Source organism: Pelodiscus sinensis, chromosome 6 (assembly GCF_049634645.1).
Source record: "Pelodiscus sinensis isolate JC-2024 chromosome 6, ASM4963464v1, whole genome shotgun sequence".
NCBI lineage: Eukaryota > Metazoa > Chordata > Testudines > Trionychidae > Pelodiscus > Pelodiscus sinensis.
Window position 1 is genome coordinate 45,265,905 of NC_134716.1, and position 19,466 is coordinate 45,285,370.

The following is a 19,466-nucleotide window of genomic DNA, read 5'->3' on the forward strand; positions in this document are numbered from 1 at the left end:
ACACCAGCCAAGCTAATCAAGTGATCCTAAATAGTTTGAAAAATCTGCCCAGCTCTCTGTCCACTTCACTAGACCTAACCAGATATTTAAACCAGAGACTAATTAAATTGTTAATTAATAAAACTACATTAAAGGAATTAAAAGGCCAGTATTAAAAAATAAGATAGCTTTGACCACCCAGCCCTTACGGTAGTGAGTCCCCATCTCCCCCGTGCCTACCCATAGGAGTGGGGAAGTAAAAAATCCATGAGAACCCAAAAGCCCACAGATGGGAAATGGAAAAACAAATAAGACACTGTGGTAATCAAACACCCCAGTTTAAAAATGTAAACCCACGTACTGCACTCCTACAAAGGAAAAGGAGTCTGGACCACTGCAGATGCTGGACTAACACCAATAACCATTACTGAGGCTTGGATTGTATCCAAGACCGGCAAGCCTTATGTTTTATTACAGAAAACTGAGGCAATAGCCCTAAACAGTGCTCCAGTGGGATGTATCCCTCCCAACGCTGGTGTGAATCTGGGAATCCACCATGAACTTTTGGTATATATACCGCTTGCTGTTGCAGTGCTTGCAATCGCTGTTGTTATAAACTAAACTATGAAAAAAAACCTAAGCTGAAGCAAAACATGGTACTCCAACTTGCCATGGTCTTCTTTCTCTTTCCAACTGCTACTGCTGTACCAGAACACCCTACTCGACTCCTCTACCAGACTGGGAATCAAGTTTGTCCCTCTCAGCCCAAACAACTGGTGGAACAAGAGCAACATCTTCCAATGGGGACCAGTGTGGTTCGATGACAGCGACCACCGCAATCCTCAAAAGAACTTTAAGGGGAGGCAAGGAAAGTGGCAACGGACTGTATAGAGTAAGATATGCTGTAACTAAGAATGTAAACATCTCATGGCTAAATTGGTTAGCCCAAGAACTAGAATTTTCCTTAACTCCTTTCCTACACTCTATTATAACCATTGTTCTAATCATTGTAATTGTTGTAACCATTTTCTGCATAACCCTATGTATTGCAAAATGCCTAGTTAATGTAGCTATCTTTTCTGTGCACATTCGATACACAGCAGTAGGAAAGGACCCTAGACAATTCCTAGATCCTAAACCTTCTATTCCGGCCATTAGGCACTTCTAGATTCCCCCAATGTGGGCAAGAGGTGCTGGTATCACCGCCATCTTGTATCCTGGGATGTGGTGTGTCGTATCAGGGGGTGGAATGTAGCCAGACAGGAACCCCCCCTGTAATATCCATTTTTGCTTGCCTGGAGCATACAGGGCACACAGAGCAGAAAGCCCAGGCTGTGTGACCATGAATGGCTGTAAACAGAGATATGCACACATACACACACTGCCCTAACCGTCGGCTAACAGAAAGTCACAAATGAAACAAAAAAATGCTTTGTCTGGAAAGTCTTCTACATTGCAGGCAAGCATATTTGCAATAAGTCATGAGTGTTTATTACAAGTTTTGGGGAAAAGTGATTAGAAGGAAGGATGGGATGGTTACACAGATATTAATATGGAATAAATCCATAGTCTTTCTAGCTAATGTTCTTCCTCTGACAGTTACCTATGACCAGAACTTCAGTGGAAGGCAAATTTAAAAAAACAACTTGATACCACTTGAGATACCACTCTATGAGGGAAGTTGTCTTCCTGGATCAGGCTGAGAATCATGAAATGGGAGTATTGTGGATTCTTTAATTCTGTAATGTTCAGTTTTTTTCTGAAGATCCTATTTTTATTTCTGGAATATTTTAATTTTACAAAAACCTTCAATGTATCTTCTGGGGGAACAAGCTAAATATGTGGGCTTGTCTGATTAAAACTGGCCTACTCCCACTACACTAGCAATATTTTAAAATCTGTTTTAAACTGATTAGCCATTTAATTTAATTGAATACCTTATTTTTATATTTCCTAAACAATCTGATTAACGTTTCCTTGATCTTTCATAATTTGACATCCAGGATTATTTCTCTGGAGTATTTCATCTTTCCTTTCTCTTCCATACTTAGTGATTCCTGGCTTGGATCTATTCTAAAAATAAATTTCACTTTCACCCACTTTTAATCAAGGTCACTGATCTCTGAACTCTTCTGTTTCTGCGCTACCTTTTCTGAGATGTGACCAAACTGAGAACTATATAGGGTGATGATGTACTAAGTTATTGATACAAGCTTAATGCCATTATAATTTATTTTTTTTGCATTATTCACTGAACACTACCAATCCAGATACCGATCTTGGGGCAGCCTGCTATTAACCTCTTTTCGCAGAGAGAATTACCCATTTCTTCTCACACTTTGCTTCCTATCTCTTAAACAGTTTCTAATTCATATCTGAAATTCACCTCTGACACTGTGATTGTTGCCATTTTCCCTTAATGACCTCTTCTGAGAGGCTTTTATCACAATTTGTTGGGAAGTCTAAGTAAATTACAATTCCTGGTTCTCCTCCTTTATCACTATATCCAAAGAATTCTAACAGGTTAGACACATAGCTTGCAAAACATACTGGATTGTCATGGTCATACTCATGAAGGAGTTCTAATGATTTCTTGTTTTTCAGATTTTTTTTCTCTTGACAGATGACTAGGGAGGAGTATAAATATATTGCTTGAGAATGTAGGGGAGTTATCAGGAAGATGAAAGTGCAATTGGAATTGTAGCTAGCAAGGGATGTGAAGGGTAACAAGAAAGGTTTCTTCAGGCATGTTAGTAATAAGAGGGTGATCAGAGAGGGTATGGGGCCCTTACTGGATTAGGGAGGTAACCTAGTGACAGATGATGTGGGAAAAGCTGAAGTACTCAATGCTTTCTTTGCCTCTGTCTTCACAGACAAGGTCAGCTCCCAGACTACTGCACTAGGCAACATAGTATGGGAAGGAGGTGGGCAGCCCTCGGTGGAGAAAGAATAGGTTAGGAACTATTTAGCAAAGCTAGACATACACAAATCCATGGGTCCAGATTTAATGCATCGAGGGTACTACGGGATTTGGCAAATGTCATTTCAGAGCCTTTGGCCATTATCTTTGAAAACTTGTGGAGATCGGGAGAGATCCCAGATGATTAAAAAAGGCAAATGTAGTGCTCATCTTTAAAAAAGGGAAGAAGGACAATCCAGGGAACTACAGACCAGTCAGCCTTACCTCAGTCCCCAGAAAAATCATGGAGGAGATCCTCAAGGAATCCATTTTGAAGCACTTGGAAGAGGGAAAAGTGATCAGGAATAGTCAACATAGATTCACAAAGGGCAAGTCATGCCTGATCAATCTGATTAGCTTCTATGATGAAGTAACTGGCTCTGTGGATATGGGAAAGTCAGTGGATGTGATATACCTTGACTTTAGCAAAGCTTTTGATATGGTTTCCCACAATATTCTTGCCAGCAAGTTTAGGAAATATGGATAAATAGACTGTAACATGGATAGAAAACTGGCTAGACTGTCTGGCCCAACAGGTAGTGATTAATGGCTCGATGTCAGGTTGGCTGTCAGTTTCTAGCAGAATACCCCGAGGATCAGTTCTAGGGACGCTTTTGTTCAACATCTTTGTTAATTCCCTGGATGAGCGGATGGATTGTACCCTCAGCAAGTTTGCAGATGACAGTAAACTAGGGGGAGAGGTAGATATGCTGGAAGGCAGAGATAGTGTCCAGAGTGACCTAGATAGATGAGAGGATTGGGGCACAAGAAATCTGATGAGGTTCAACTAGGACAAGTGTAGAGTCCTGCACTTGGGATGGAAGAATCCTAAGCATTGTTACAGACTGGGGACTGACTGGCTAAATAGCAGTTCTGCAGAAAAGGACCTGGGGATTACAGTGGATGAGAAGCTGGATGTGAGTCAACAGTGTGCCCTTGTAGCCAAGAAGGCTAATGACATATTAGGTTGCATTAGGAGGAGCATTGCCAGCAGATCTAGAGAAGTGAGTATTCCCCTTTATTCGGCTCTGGTGAGGCCACATCTAGAATATTGTGTCCAGTTCTGGGCCTTCCACTATAGAAAGGATGTGGACTCATTAAAGAGGATCCAGCGGAGGGCAACCAAAATAAGTAGAGGCCTGGAGCACATGACCTATGAGGAGAGGCTGAGGGATTTGGGTTTGTTTAGTCTGCAGAAGAGAAGAGTGAGGGGGGATTTGATAGCAGCCTTCAACTTCCTGAAGGAAAGTTCCAAAGAAGATGGAGAAAGGCTGTTCACAGTAGTGATGGATGGCAGAACAAGGAGCAATGATCTCAAACTACAGTGGGGGAAGTCTAGATTGGATATTAGGAAAAACTATTTCATCAAGAGGGTGGTGAAATACTGGAATGGGTTACCTAAGCAGGTGGTAGAATCTCCATCCCTAGAGGTTTTTAAGTCTTGGCTTGACAAAGCCCTGGCTGGGTTGATTTAGTTGGGATTGGTCCTGCCTTGGGAAAGGGGCTGGAGGTTTCTCACAGCTCTAGGATTATATGATTCTATGATTCTGTGGAGGGGCTTAATAATTTTATTGAAAGATAAACAACTGGATTTTGGATATCAATATCAGTAAACAAGGGCCAAAGTGTTCTTAATATGCATATTTGCATGGGACTAAAATATCTGCATAAATACTGGTTTGTTGTAATTTATCGGTAGGAAATAAGAAGTGCAGGGATATTGGTGTATACATATATTTACTGTGGAAAGTAGACATTAAGGTAGCATAAATGGGAATGCTAGTGATTCAGTAAGACATGTTCTTGATAGTAATGAGTAATAGTCCCCGTCCCTTCATTCCAGCAGAGTGGTATTAAGCATAGTTACTATGGATTTTCAGTAGTGTAACAGTCACTACTTCCTCATGGCTACGGGCCTTAAGCTTGCCAGAGCTTCCCCTTGCACACAGCTCATTACCTTAAAGGGGGTAGAGCTTAAGGATTACATTTCAGCCTTTATTATAATCAATAGGAAAATAACCAGCAAAGCCAACTTCTTATTGTTATTTTAATGTGCTTTGCAACTAGCTGTGCTCCTTTGCAAGCTGTCCTTGTCTATTCTTCAGTGGTTGGTTGGATTGTGAGAGAAGGTTGTTCTAATCAGATTTTGGCTTGTCCTTTTTTTTGACATATCCGCTTTCAAAAAGTATGCAGACGCTATAACCAACCTATTTGAGAGCTGTGCATTTCAGATAAACCAAATCCACATCATGAACCTGTCTTACCATTTTATTGTTACTTTCATTTATTGTGGCATTCATTGGTAACAGTTGATTATAAAAAGTTGTAAGGACATTATTATGAAAGACCTTGAAAAGTAAGGAGGTTTTAAGGTTTTATTGAAGTTAAAAATTAAGTTTTGTCAATGAAACTTCTGCATAAATTATTCATGGAATACCATAGTGCATGAATAATTCACGCTGTATCTTTAATTAGACACATAAAGAAAGTTCAGTAGCAGCCTATTGGTGCTTTAATGATCTAGAAACAGATCAGATTTGAAAAACAAAGAACACTTGCTCAAAGTGAAATTAGCAGACAATTATTAAACATCTCATTGTAATTGAACTGCTATCAGTACTGTTTATACCCACAAACACTCAGTTCATTATGATGTATAGTGTATGTGAAATGCCAATAAAATAGGGTCCGGCAATGAGATTTTTAATGAAAATACAGTGGCATTTCTGGCTGTTATTAAAATTAGAAAAATGAACCATGAATAATAAGATTTTTGAGACCTAATAGTGCAAAATAATGGAAAGCTTTATATCAGTACATAATAACAATGGCTGGTTACTATTAATACATGTCTTGAAGTTTGCAAAATGGAATATCCTCATTACTGGAGTACTCTCCATCTTGGTTTTACTCTAATATAGGGTTATGTGTTAGGGCTAAGGTCACTGTCAGTACCAGAATATATTTGTCTTATTTTAAAACTTATTTTCTTACTGTGAAGACAACTGAGATGCATAGGCACAGGAATGCCAGAAACTACATAGATACAGCCACTAAAGCGCAATGCAAATAAGTGATCAGTGTAGTGGGTGCCTGGAACACTGGTCTATGAAGGTACAAGGGAAAATCAAAGTAAATATATTTTAATCCCATTTTTTATATTCTATGGCTGTTGTTATATCATCAGAGTATCAATTTTCCAGCAGTGGTTGCCCCACATCTAATGTTCCAGACCAGTAGTGCACATTCCAATAGGGTATTGCAAAGCACCAGATGCAGATCTTTAGGATAGTCATTCACATTTAACTGAAAAGGCCATGCAGAAAAAGCAGAGTTGTGCAGGGAATAGTCAAAAGAATATGTACAACTACCAAGGAGAAGTGTTATAATGCCCTGCCTCAAATTTATCTCTAGAGCCTTCAGAAATTCAAAACACAATTCAAAGGTAGTGTAATAGGCATTCTCATTCTGACTGCTCTGTGAAGCTCATAAGCCAATATGGTTAGACTGTTTTTGCTAGAAGTATTCGAATCAGTCAGTAGGAAAAGTTGGGGATTAAGAGATATTAGCAGAGAATACGAGATGCCAACTCTGTCTTCTACAGGTAATGGAGTACCAGGAGCTCAGAGTCTGGAGTTCATGGACATTCTTGCAGATGGTCTCAATATCAGGAGTGTAGCAGAAGCTGTGCTGTCAGCACCTTCCTTCTGCCACTTCCTTTCATGCTGCCACCTTCCCAATCCTGAGTGATATCAGTGTGTGATGTGGGAACCAAAATACAGTTATGCTGAGAGGTCACCACTAAGCTTGCCAAAAATCCCTGAGGCAATGATCAGGAGCAAGTTGCATTGCCTCTCTGCATCCCAGCCCCACACCAGTCTCTCTGAGGAGCACTTAGAAGACCTGGCATGGTGATAGCATTCTAAGTTTGTGTTTTCCCAACTTCGTTCTGTTATTTATTTCTGTTTATGTTGGAGGAGGGAATGATCAAGTTACCTAAAGGGAAAACAAAATTAATAGTCATTCCTTGCATTTTCCAGCTTACGTGTGGTAGTGTTGGCTTCTATTATATATAACTATTCCCTGAAAGGCAAAATGGTCCAGGTTCCTGGAGCAACTGACAGCTATACCAGAGGAAGCTTTTACAACTGCTGCTTTAACAGTCAGATGAAAAATAGTTACCCAAGTACAATTTATTGACAAATTTTTATGGCAATTTTTTTCTGTACACTTTCTGATGCTGCCTTCAATTCATTGCCTGCCATGGAACAGAAGATTGGCATTGGTAACATCTGTACCTTGGATAGAGACATTTTTAACCTACGCTGCCTTATTTTATTGAAATATTCCAGCAGTTCTTTAAAACCTAATACACTAGTAAATCAGTAATCACAGAAAAACCCTAGGCTTCTATTCTTCTTACACCAACAATGAAAGATGGTTAGGCAATGCCTAAAGAACAGTGAGCTACCAGCCTAATTTTTCTTAATGGCTTTTGGGGAAATGATGCGTTTGATTTTAATGGTGAAATTAAATGAATTAAAATGAATGCAGTAATACTATTTTTGCAAAATGACCTCCATTCCAACTGTCTAAAGAGACATTTTGCTCCGCATTGCTGCAACCTGCTACAAAGTAGAGCGACACGTTGTGCTGTTTCAACAAAAGCAACATTTCTATTTCTTTTGTTTTCTTACTAACATTATTGTACTCTGAAAGTACATATTTGTTTCTTGGATGTGGTAACATAGACCTCACCAGTGAATTCTAGCTACATTTTACTGCTTCAGTGACTCAAAAAAGTAAAATAAAACAAACAAATAAAAAAAACCAACCGCAAACTCAAAATCTGGTTGAGCTAGCAAAAGCATCTAAAACATGCCAGTCAATCTGGCTTCTGAAAATGACATCAGTGAACCTTGTTTCAATTATTTCTTATTTGTATGGATCTCATATTAATATTTGAGGGTATTTATGTGGATTTAGGATAATGTCTAGATCAAGGCTTATACAAGTTTTTATACTAATTTCACATTATGCATTTGATCTGGCTAAAAGCATATCCTTTCTCCCATGGGAGGAAAACAGAAATGAACATCAAAACAGAAATGAATAATCAAAATCTAATTCAACAATTTGAAGAGCAGGAAAATAATTGGGCATTCTGAGTCTGGTGGACTACTCGCATTTTCCCATTCTATGCCTTCAGGAAAACCAGTTCATCATTGGTTAGCCAAAGATATTAGTTTTCTAGAGCAGAACCTTTGTCTTTTTCTGTAGCTTTGATCCATGACATGAGCAAGATGTGGTGAGCTGTAGTGTCATTAATGCTCCAGCTGACATAGCCTCTCAACAGAAAATACTATAGAGCTATTTGTAACAGTCACTGAGTTTGACTAGACATTTGATAGAAAAAAGTCTAAATAACTGCTAAAGCATCAAAAGACATTCTCAGTAAAACGTATCTGCAGGGTGTGTGTGTGTGTGTGTGTGTGTGTGTGTGTGTGTGTGTGCGCGCACGCAAGTGTAAGTAATGTAGCTGTAAAATTTTAGCATCCTCTATGCCTAGAAGGCTGTGTTGTTTTCCCATTTTTCTTCTTTTGGCATCATGTTTTAAATTTTGGATTTAAATAAAAAGGATGTCAATAAAAGTGATGCTTCTTAGCAGGTTCAGTTGGTTTATCATTTCCCATATATTTATTCAGTGAGGCTGTTGTGTCTAAACTACATCTCTTTTCTTGAAAAAGGGATGTAAATTAGACACTTCAAAATTGCAAATGAAGTCGGGATTTAAATTTCCCACATTTTATTTGCATTTTGGCATCTGTGGTTTTTTTGAAAAGGGGTTTTTCAAAAGAAAAGTGGCTGTTTAGACAGGGGTCATTCAAAAATAAAACCCTTGTTTGAAAGATACTGTACTCCTGAAAAAAATAGGGAGAAGAAGAGGAGCATGTCAGGTTGTCTAGAAACCAGTGAAGAGGAGGGAGGGGTGTCATGTCCGACTGGTTACAGTAATTATCACAATTGAGGGCCCACAAGGCCCAGTACGGATGCATTCTAGAGTACTACTTCATCAGCTGTCACCTACCTTTGGAAAAGACCTACATATTTTGCTCTACCGATTGTCCCTTTCTTCCCTCCCAACCTTCCCTCCTTCCTCCCCTTAGTCTACGTCTAGACTGCAATGCTTTTCTGGGATACGGGAGGTATCTCAGAAAAGCAATAACATGTCTAAAGAACGCACCCGCTTTTCTGAAAAAAATTTCAAAAAAGTAGATGTGCTCTTTCGCCATCCCTGTAAATCTCATTATATGAGGCATAAGGGATGTGACGAAAAAGCACTTTTTCCCAAAGTAGATCTGCCAAATTTCGGAAAAGCCTCTTTCGAAAGTAAATCGGGAAAAGATATACAATTTGTTTAACACAAATTGTGTATCTTTTTCTCATTTAACACTGCAGTCTAGATGTAACCTTAGGCTGCATCCAAAAGTTCTGAACTCTGATCAGAGCATGAAAACATCTAATGACTAGAAAAGTGTCAAACTGCGTGTTGCTACTACAGCTTATATCCGTTAGCAATGCAATATGTTGCCATCACACACAACAAAGTGGTACCTCCCACATATTAAGAAAGATTTCTGAAAACACACCATTGACTTATCTTTCAGCTCCTAGACTATTTAACAGACGTGGGCTGAGAAATGAAGTTCAGGTATTGATTTGGATTATGTGTAAAACTGAGTATGGGTTTAAGGGAAAGACATGAAAACAAATTGGGCCCAGGAGTGCAGACAGTTAAGGTGATAGCTTTTGGGGGAAAACAAATGAAATAGCTTTCTGGAAAGGGAAACATATATTGTGGATTCTGGCTATTAAGAGCTCTTTAGATTCCTTAAAGAATGTAATTTTAGCTTTTCTTTCCTATAATTCAAGGGAGAAGCCCATCTAACTCAGTTTGCAGAGAAGCATAGATCGGACAAATTATGCTTGTTGTCTACTTGTTGATTTGAATTCATTTTCTCTAATGTGTTCTCCTATTTGTAAATATAAACATTCATGTTTTAGAGAAAGGGACACTGGACTGCTGGCTACAGGACCCCCAAGCAGGCACCTGAATCCATTTGGGCCTGTTCAATAATGAAGTGGATGGCGATATCTGATTCTGAACTAAGATAAGAGAATGAGGCCTGACATTTGAAGGTTTATAACCACAATGATTACTCAAATGTGTATATGCAGAGGTCACCCAAAGAAGAATAGCATCAACTGTATTCTATACTTGCTTTTAATCAGTTACTGAAACTCTATTTTACAGCATAAAACTTCAGGAAATAGAGGAAGATTATACTCAGTTTCACTTTTAAATGTTATTTTCTGTGTCTTTTCCCCATCTTTGTTTTTCCATTAAAATGGTCATTCAGTGTAAATCTAGATTTAGATATTAGTACAAAATGACAATGTGTAGGCATTTTTATCTGAAATTGCATTGCATTGTGTCTTAGTAATCAAAAGCTGTATCTGTATGAAAATTATCTTCACACATAATCTTATTTTCAAGGTATTTTGCTTTGATGCATTTGTTCTTTATAAAGTTGATCCATATAAGAATACCTAAGATTTTCCCTGAGGACATAACTATCTCAGTTTTCCATTTAAAAGTGGCAATAAGTGTCAGTTTATCCAGTGCATGTCTACTGTTTCCAATAATAATGCCTCAACATTTCATTTCTAAATTGTCCATATAGCTTAAATGCTTAATTGTGTTCAATATAAACTGAAAACAAATATGCAGAACAGAATACATAAAAGAAGGCAGTTTCTTTTCTCTCTTGGAAAAAGAACAGTATTATTTTCAAGGACTGTAAAAGGAATCAAAAAGTGTAAAATGAAAAAAATGCTAAATTATAGGGAAGACAAGCCTAAAGCAAAAATAGAGAAATTGTTTGTTTGGGAATTGGGGTATGCAATATATAAAGGAAACATGCCCCACAATACTATCTCAAAATACAGATACAATAGGGATCCTTGAGGCTATAATTTAAATAGATTGAGGGTGATACATAAGAAGCTATAATTGTGCCTACAAGAAGTTTAAGGGGATTTTACAGAGTAGCAGAGAATTGTGGAAAATAGTGATGCTGCAGATGGGGTTTACAAAATGCAGAGGTGTCAAACAATCAACCTGCTTTCATGCATTTTTGTGTACCTGTAGGATGTAAGATTCCGTGTAAAATCAAATGTTTCTAGCTCTCTTGGTCACAGCCAATGTGAACAAAGTAAAGCATGCAGTGTGGTCTTCCTGAGGCTTCAGATAGCCTGAAATAGACTGAGTCATGAGCTCCTTTTCTCCCCAATATTTCCTTTTTAGAATGTTAATTCTAAAGCTTAGTGATGACTCTTTGACTGTCAGCATAATCTGTTTACTTGTTGTTTAAGGTATGTCTACACTACAGTGCTATTTCAAATTAACTTAAGTCAAAATAGTTAATTCGAATTAAGCTAATTCGAAATAACGCATCTAGGAATAGGATTTTGCTATTTTGAAATAGCACATCCACACTGAGTGGACCCTGAACTGAGGTTAAGGCTGGCCGGAACCAGTGCCAGCAGGGCATCAGGTTAGGATTTAGTGTGTGGGGCTACTGCCTGAGGCTAATTGGGCTCCATGCTTAAAGGGACCCTACTCCCACCCCGGACAGAGTTCTCAGGGTTCCCCACTTGCTTGTCTACCTCGATGAGCGACAGCAAAGCAGTTCTGTCTTGGAGTTCCCTGAGTGCCTGCACTCAGGATACCACAGCACTCGGCCACATAGAGCCAGAGCTGCCCTTGGGAATGCTGGTGCGTCTCGTGGGGTTGTTGCCATCACCCCGGCTGCACTTGCTGCAGGCTGTCATCTGAGGGGGTCCATCAGGGGGCTGTCAGGATCCAGGAGGCCCTGAGGGAGACCATCCACCCCTCGGAGCCCTCGGATCCTCCCCGGTCCTCCCCACCGGGAGCTCGTGCCCCTTTCCTCCCTCATGCCCTTCCACTTACCCCTCCCTCGCCCCCCTTCCTGATGTCAAATAAAAGACATGTATGGTCAAAAATAGAAACTGGGTTTCTTGAACAAAACTAGGGGGGGATGAACCTTTAGGAAGACTTGGAAAAGCAGGTGGGAGAGGGGAAGAGACAGGGTGGAAGAGGGGAGGGGGAAACCTGGAAGAAGGGAGCTGGAAGGGGGAAGCAAGGGAAAGAAGGGGGAGGGGAAGCTCAGGGATCAGGGTTGGGGATCTCGCCAGACCAACTTGACTTTCATGCAAACCTGCTCCTGGGTTCGCCTGTGGCCTTTAGTGGCCAGGCTGGCAGCTCTCCTGCCATAGATGGCCGCGTTCCTCTGTCTAGTGCGGCGATCATGGATGTTGGGGGCATCCCCTCCAAACCTAAATAAGGTCCATGATCTCCACCCTGGACCAAGAAGGTGCCCGCCTCCTCCAGCCCCTGTCAGGCTCCTGGAAGCTGGCAGACTGCTCCCGGGGAGTGGTGGAGGGCAGGCTGCCAGTGGCTTACTGGTTCATGTTTTGGGGCCACTGGGCCAGGGGCCCCAGTGGCCACTGCTGGCTCTGGGCTGGCAGGCTTGGAGCTGGCACAGGCACTGTTGCCAGGCTCTACCCCTTTAATGGCTCTGGAGCTTGGGGAGAGGAGAGTAAGTTTTCCTGGTTGTGCCCAGAGTGGCCACCAGGGCTCCCTGGGAAGGGCTGGAGGCCCCCTATTTCAAATTAAGTGTCTACACAGCACTTAATTCGAAATAGCTATTTTGAATTTGGTGTTACTCCTCGTAGAATGAGGTTTACCAAATTCAAAATAAGGGCTCCGCTATTTTGAATGTATTTTGAAATAGCGGTTTGCCTGTGTAGATGCTATTAAAGTTAATTTGAAATAACTGCTGTTATTTCGAATTAACTTTGTAGTGTAGACATACCCTCAGTGAATGAAATAAAGAATGCAGTAGGGAGTGAAGCCTCCAAGGGATGGGGCAACGTGGAGTTTCCCAAAGGTTGGAACTACGGAATGTTATTGAAATGTGAAAGGTGAATTTTCACAAGCTAATATAGTCATTCATCAGAGAGCTGGCTGTAAGGACAACACATTATAGGCAGGGCTGGAAGTTTTTTTTATGAATCTCTCCTTATAAGACCCTGCTTTCAGTGTATAATCTTGTGAAACTAATTCAGCTGAAATTTTACATCTACCATCTCCTCCTCCTTGTGCAGTGGGTGAATGGCTGGCTTGGGGATGCAAGCATCTGCCCCTTCCATACCTCCACCTGAGCCCAGCTCCCGTACTGGCTGCTGGTCCCTTCCTTGCAATCTCAGCCCTCCCATTATGACCACTGGTCCCTACCACAGGCTAGTGCCTCCCCACCGGGACTGGGTAGCCCCAGTTCATCCTCTCTCCCTGGCCTCAGAGTTGGGTAACCCCAGCTTCTCCCTGATCCCCAGGGCTGCTGTACAGCCCCGGCTCCACTTTGGCCCCCAAAGTGCCAAGCAGCCATTCTGTGACACCAGCCTTGCCAGCCAGCCAGAGGGTGGGCAGCCCTCCTCATCTCCCTATCCTTTTGGGAAGGCAGTGACTTTCCTTGCATATATTACTGCCCAAGCTCCTCCTGATTTTGGGGGAGGAGGAGAAGTAGCCAAAATGGCTCAGCCATTTCCAAGAAGAAAGAAGGAACTAGGACTGGCTCAGCAAGAAAATTGGGGGAAAGCAGCTGGGTTGGGGCAAGTCACAATTAAAAATGGCAAGGAAACTGGGACTGAGATGAAAAGCTTAAGTAGAGTCTGACTGGGTAGGTGTGGAGAATGGGAATGCATTAAGGAGTCACACAGAGGAAGACACAGGACAGGGCCAGGTTGTTGCAACTGGGGAGAACCATGCTTTGGATGAATGAGCAGAAGTATTTCCGCACACTTTTCTCTCTCAAGCCTGGAATTCAATCCATCATTCCAGAGTCTCATAGTTTCTTTGTTGCCAGCAAAAAATCTGTGAAACCCACTGGCCAAATGTCTTGCCCCATTCTGGTGCTGATTCACGTAGGAGATAATAACCTACTACTTCTATCTGTCTGTGGCAGAGATCAAGTGGCAGAGATCTGGCATTTCCTAATTTTGAGTGTTTGAATTTGCAACCTTATTAATGTTCTTTTAACAGTTTTTGTCCAATATTAATGTTTTATATAACTGAAGGTTTCTTAAATGTTCCCAGTATGTGTTCTGTATAAAGGCTATATTTACTACAGTATTTAACAGTAAATTAATTTGTTTCTTGAGGAATAATACTAGTTACCTCCTGTAGATTTGAAAGAATTATTACAGGAATATCTTGTAATTAATTGTAAATTATTAAAATCATTGTCAAGACATAAGCACAGTTCAGTATAAGTGAAAATTATATGTTTGTGAAATCCCTTCCTGATCTCCTGGAGATATGCTGTGATAGTATAATAAAAGAAAATAATATAGTAAAAGCATATTGATTAAGAGAATTCTATGTGAGACTCTGAATATGGAAAGCAATTTGGGTGAAAGTGATTCTCAAAATCATGCCTTTTATTATTTGAGTGAAAGGAAGGCATAACTGCAGGAAAGTAACAACAATGGACCTAAATATTGGAGACTTTAACCAACTGGGAGAACTGGTAAGTAAGGTCCCCATGGAACAAAATCTGGAATAAAGGAGTTCAAGAAAGCTGGTGATTTTTCAGACAACATTAAAGGCACAACTACAAAATACTGATTTGAAGGAAGGAGGAAGAATACAAAGAAGCCAATATGAGACCAGCAGGACCATGGGCAGTCGGTAATGTATATAAGAATGACCATACTGGGTCAGACCGAAGATCCATCTAACCTAATATCTGTCTTCCAACAGTGGCCAATATCAAATGCCCCAGAGGGAGGGATCACAACAGGTAATCCTCATGTGATCCCTCCCCTGTCACCTACCTCAAGAAAAACAGAGATTAGGAACACCATTCCTAACTATCCTGGCTAATAGCCATTTATAGATCTAACCTCCATGAATCTATCTAGCTCTTGTTTGAATCCTGTTAAAGGTCTAGCTTTCACCACATCCTCTGGCAAGGAGTTGCACAGGTCGACTGTGTGCTGAGTGAAGAAAAACTTCCTTTTGTTTGCTTTAAATCTGTTGCCCAGTCATTTCATTTGGTGACCCCTAGTTCTTTTATTGTGGGAATAAGTAAACAACTTTTCCTTATTCACTTTTCCATACCAGTAATGATTTTATAGACCTCTCTCATACCCCCTCCCTTAGTCTCCTCTTTTCTTAGCTGATAAGTCCAAGTCTTTTTAATCTCTCTCCATATGGGACACATTCCAAATCCCTAATAATTTCTGTTGCCCTGTTCTGAAACTTTTCCAATGCCAATATGTCTTTTTTGAGATTAGGCTACCACACCTGTATGTAGTATTCAAGATGTGGGCGTACCATGGTTTTATATAGAGGCAATAAGACATTTTCTGTCTTATTCTCTATCCCTTTTTTAATGACTCCTAACATTTTAATTGCTTTTTTGACTGTTGCTGCACAGTGAGTAGATGTTTTCAGAGAACTATCCACAATGACTCCAAGATCTTTCTCTTGAATAATTGTAGCCAAATTAGTTCCCGTATATATAGTTAAGATTATTTTCTCCAATGTGCATTACTTTACATTTATCAACATTAAATTTAATTTGCCATTTTGTTGCCCAATCACTTAGTTTGGTGAGATCTTTTTGAAGCTCTTCACAGTCTGCTTTGGTCTTAACTATCTTGAGCAATTTGGTATCATCTGCAAAATTTGCCACCTCACTGTTTACCCTTGCTTGTCATTTCAACCAGAAAGGACACTGTCTGAATGACCTGCTAACCTGCATCCTACTTCAGAAGACATTCAAATCTGCACTTGAAAGGGAATCCTCTGAACTGGCATTCATGCTAAAATTCGACACTCTCCGCAGGGGAATTAACAAAGACTCCAATTATCTCACCCATTACAAAGATAGCTTCCCCAATTATCACCTCTAATACTATTAAGTCACAGACATTTCCTCTTCCCCACCTCTAATATCATTAACTCACTGGCATTCACCTTCCTTCCCCCCCCCCCCCCCCCACATCCCCCTTCTGTTCTGTAATGTGATTTGTCCTTTTCATGAGTGTTCATTTTTTTTATATTGTATCCTTTGGTATATATGGTTGTGACTATTTTCTTCCATTATTTGATCTGAGGAAGTGGGTCTGGCCCACGAAAGCTCATCATCTAATAAACCATCTTGTTAGTCTTTAAAGTACTACATAGTCCTGTATTTCCTTTCTCTAGATCATTTATAAATAAATTGAATAGGATGGGTCCTAGGACAGACCTGTGGGGGACCCCTCTAGTTACCTCTCTCCACTCTGAGAACTTACCATATATTTGTTTCCTGTCTTTTAACAGTTATAAGTCCATGAAAGGACATTCCCTCTTAACGCATGACAACTTACTTTACTTTGGAGCCTTTGGTGAGGGACCTTGTTAAAGGCTTTCTGGAAATATAAGTATACTATATCCACTGGATCCCCTTTGTCCACATGTTTGTTGACCCCCTCAAAGAACTCTAGCAGCTTAGTAAAGCATGATTTCCCTTTATAAAAACCATGTTGACTTTCCCCAACAAATTATATTCATCCATGTATCTGACAATTTTATTCTTTACTATAGTTTCAACTAATTTGCCCAGTAGTGACGTTAGACTTTCCAGTCTGTAATTGCCAGGATCACCTCTAGAACCCTTTTAAAATATTGGCATCACGTTAGCTATATTCCAATTATTAGGTACGGAAGCCAATTTAAAGGATAGGTTACAAACCACAGTTAATAGTTCTGCAATTTCCCATTTGAGTTTTCAGAACTCTTGGGTGAATGACATCTGGTCCCGGTGACTTGTTACTGTTAAGTTTATCAATTTGTTCCAAAACCTCCTCTAATGAGACTTCAATCTGAGACAATTCCTCGGATTTCTCACCTAAAAAGAATGGCTCAGGTTTGGGAATCCCCCTAATATCCTCAGCTGTGAAGACTGAAGCAAAGAATTCATTTAGCTTCTCTGCAATGACTTTGTCATCTTTAAGTGCCCCTTTAGCATCTCGATCGTCCAAGGGCCCCACTGGTTGTTTAGCTGGCTTTTTGCTTCTGATGTACTTAAAACCATTTTACTATTACTTTTTGTGTGTTTGGCTAGCTGTTCTTCAAACTCCTTTTTGGCTTTTTATTATATTTTTACAATTAATTTGACAAAGTATATGGTCCTTTCTATTTTCCCCACTAGTATTTGACTTCTACTTTTTAAAATATATATTTTTATCTGTCTCGGCTTCTTTTACCTGGTTGTTAAGCCACGGTGGCACTTTTTTGATTCTGTAACTGTGTTTTTTAATGTGAAGTCTTTATTTAAGTTGGGCCTCTATTATAGTGTCTTTGAAACATTTCTACATAGCTTGCAGAGATTTTACTTTTGTCACTGTACCTTTTAATTTCTGTTTAACTAACTTCCTCATTTTTGTGTAGTTCCCCTTTCTGAAATTAAAAGCCACAGTGTGGGGCTGCTGAGGTGTGTTTCTCACCACAGGGATGTTAAATTTTATTACATTATGGTCACTATTTCCAAGTGGTCCAGTTATATTTTCCTCTTGAACCTGATCCTGCACTCCACTTAGGATTAAATCAAGAATAGCCTCTTCCCTTGTGGGTCCCAGAACAGCCTTCCCAAAGCTGCCTACATGCCCAACCTCCTAAGGCTGGGACTGCCACCAGGGAAGGCTAACCCTGGCTGCCAGGGAAGGGCCAGGGCCATAGTGTGGCAGCCCAGATACACCCAGCTGCTGGGGGAGGCTGTGGTGTGGCAGCCCAGATACACCCAGCCACCAGGGCAGACTGAGGCTGTGGCAGCCCAGCTCATGACAGCCCAGCTGCCAGGGAGTGCTGATGCTGTGTCAAAGCAGCCCAGTTCTGCTCAGCCATCAGGGAAGGCTGGGCCAGCAGCACGGTAGGCCTGGCTCTCCACTTGGCCACCAGGGAGGGCCGAGCTGGGCTGGGGCTGCAGTGTGGCAAACCTAGCTCTTCACTTGCCCACCAGGGAGGGTCAATCCAGGACTGTGTCACTGCAGTCTTGGCTCTCCACGTGGCTGCTGGGGTGGGCTGGGCTGGGTGTGGGTGGGGTTTGGATCCAGGGGCGGGGCTTGGGCTTGCCTTCCCCAGTTGGGCTTTCACCTACTGCCCATGATCTGGACCACGTTAGTTACCTGAAAAGCTGGAATCCTGAACAAGTGAAAATAAAGACTCATTTATAATGAGTACAAAAGAATATTCACAACAGAGTAGGGACAAAATCAGAAAGATTAAGACACAAAATAAGTCAAGAAGACGTTCAAATACATTAGAAAGATGAAGAAAAATGTAAGTCTTCTGTTTGGCAGAGAAGGTGAGCTAATAAGCTATGATATCAAGAATGCTGAGGTGTTTAATGCCTATTGTTTCAGCCTTTATAAAAAAGATGCAGAAGTGATTCATTAAACAATCCAATTTGTAAGGACCTGGAGGACAACAGTGTTAGAAGGGATAACTAGCCTGTATTTGTCAATCATGCTAAACCAACTTAATTTCCTTTTTTTGACAGGGTTACTGGACAAATGTATGGGGGAAAACTGGATGTGAGTTCTTCATTATAATAAAGTATCATTGACATAGTATCCTATGACTTTCTTATAAGCAAACTAGTGAAGTGTGGTTTAAGTGAAATGATTATAAGGTGAGTAAAGTGTGTGAAAAAACACTATCAAGAATGTATTAATTACCTAATAATTAATAACTGATTTCCAAAAAGGAGGTGAATAATTATATTATTATTTTATTGTATTGTATTAGATAGTTACCTATCTTCCAAAAATTTATCCAAGTCATTTTTGAACCCCATTATAGTTTTTGCCTTCACAACAACCTCTTGGCAAAGAGTTTCACACAATGGCCATGTGTTATGTATAGAAGCACTTAGATTTGCTTGTTTTTAAAACTACCACATATTAATTTCATTGGGTGACCCCTGTGTCTTCTGATCTCTGAAAGCCCCCTGTAACATTCACATCCTCGACAACCTCACAGTGTTTTATAGATATCTGTCATATACCCATCCCCTCCTTAATCATTCCCAGTCTGTCTTGGGGAGACCCTGAGCAGTGTGGAGTGGGAGTAGTTCATTTTGTGTTCAAAGTTTCATTTTCAAACTAGAAAACCTAGGAGTAAGACTATTTCTGTGTCCTCTTCCCTTTCTCTTTCCTCTCTTGCTGGACTTCTCCTGGTGCCCTTTTTTTTTCTTTTTTTTTTTTTTTGTTCCTGTCTTGTAACACATTTCAAAAAACAATGAGGCAGGATTCCTGAATTATACAGTCAACTCTGCTATTTGCCACTACGTGAATTTGGATAAGCCTTTGTAGCACAGATTCTCTGTCTAAAAAA

At 40.4% G+C, this 19,466-nt stretch overlaps 1 long non-coding RNA gene across 1 annotated transcript in view; it reads left to right on the forward strand.

The window, feature by feature from the left end:
* Nucleotides 1–8,404, forward strand: part of LOC142829860 (uncharacterized) — a 118,371-nt gene extending 109,967 nt beyond the window's left edge. The window contains exon 5 of the long non-coding RNA XR_012904732.1: nucleotides 691–8,404. This is a non-coding gene — a long non-coding RNA (uncharacterized LOC142829860). The remainder of the gene's footprint in view (nucleotides 1–690) is intronic.
* Nucleotides 8,405–19,466: the final 11,062 nt, after the last annotated feature.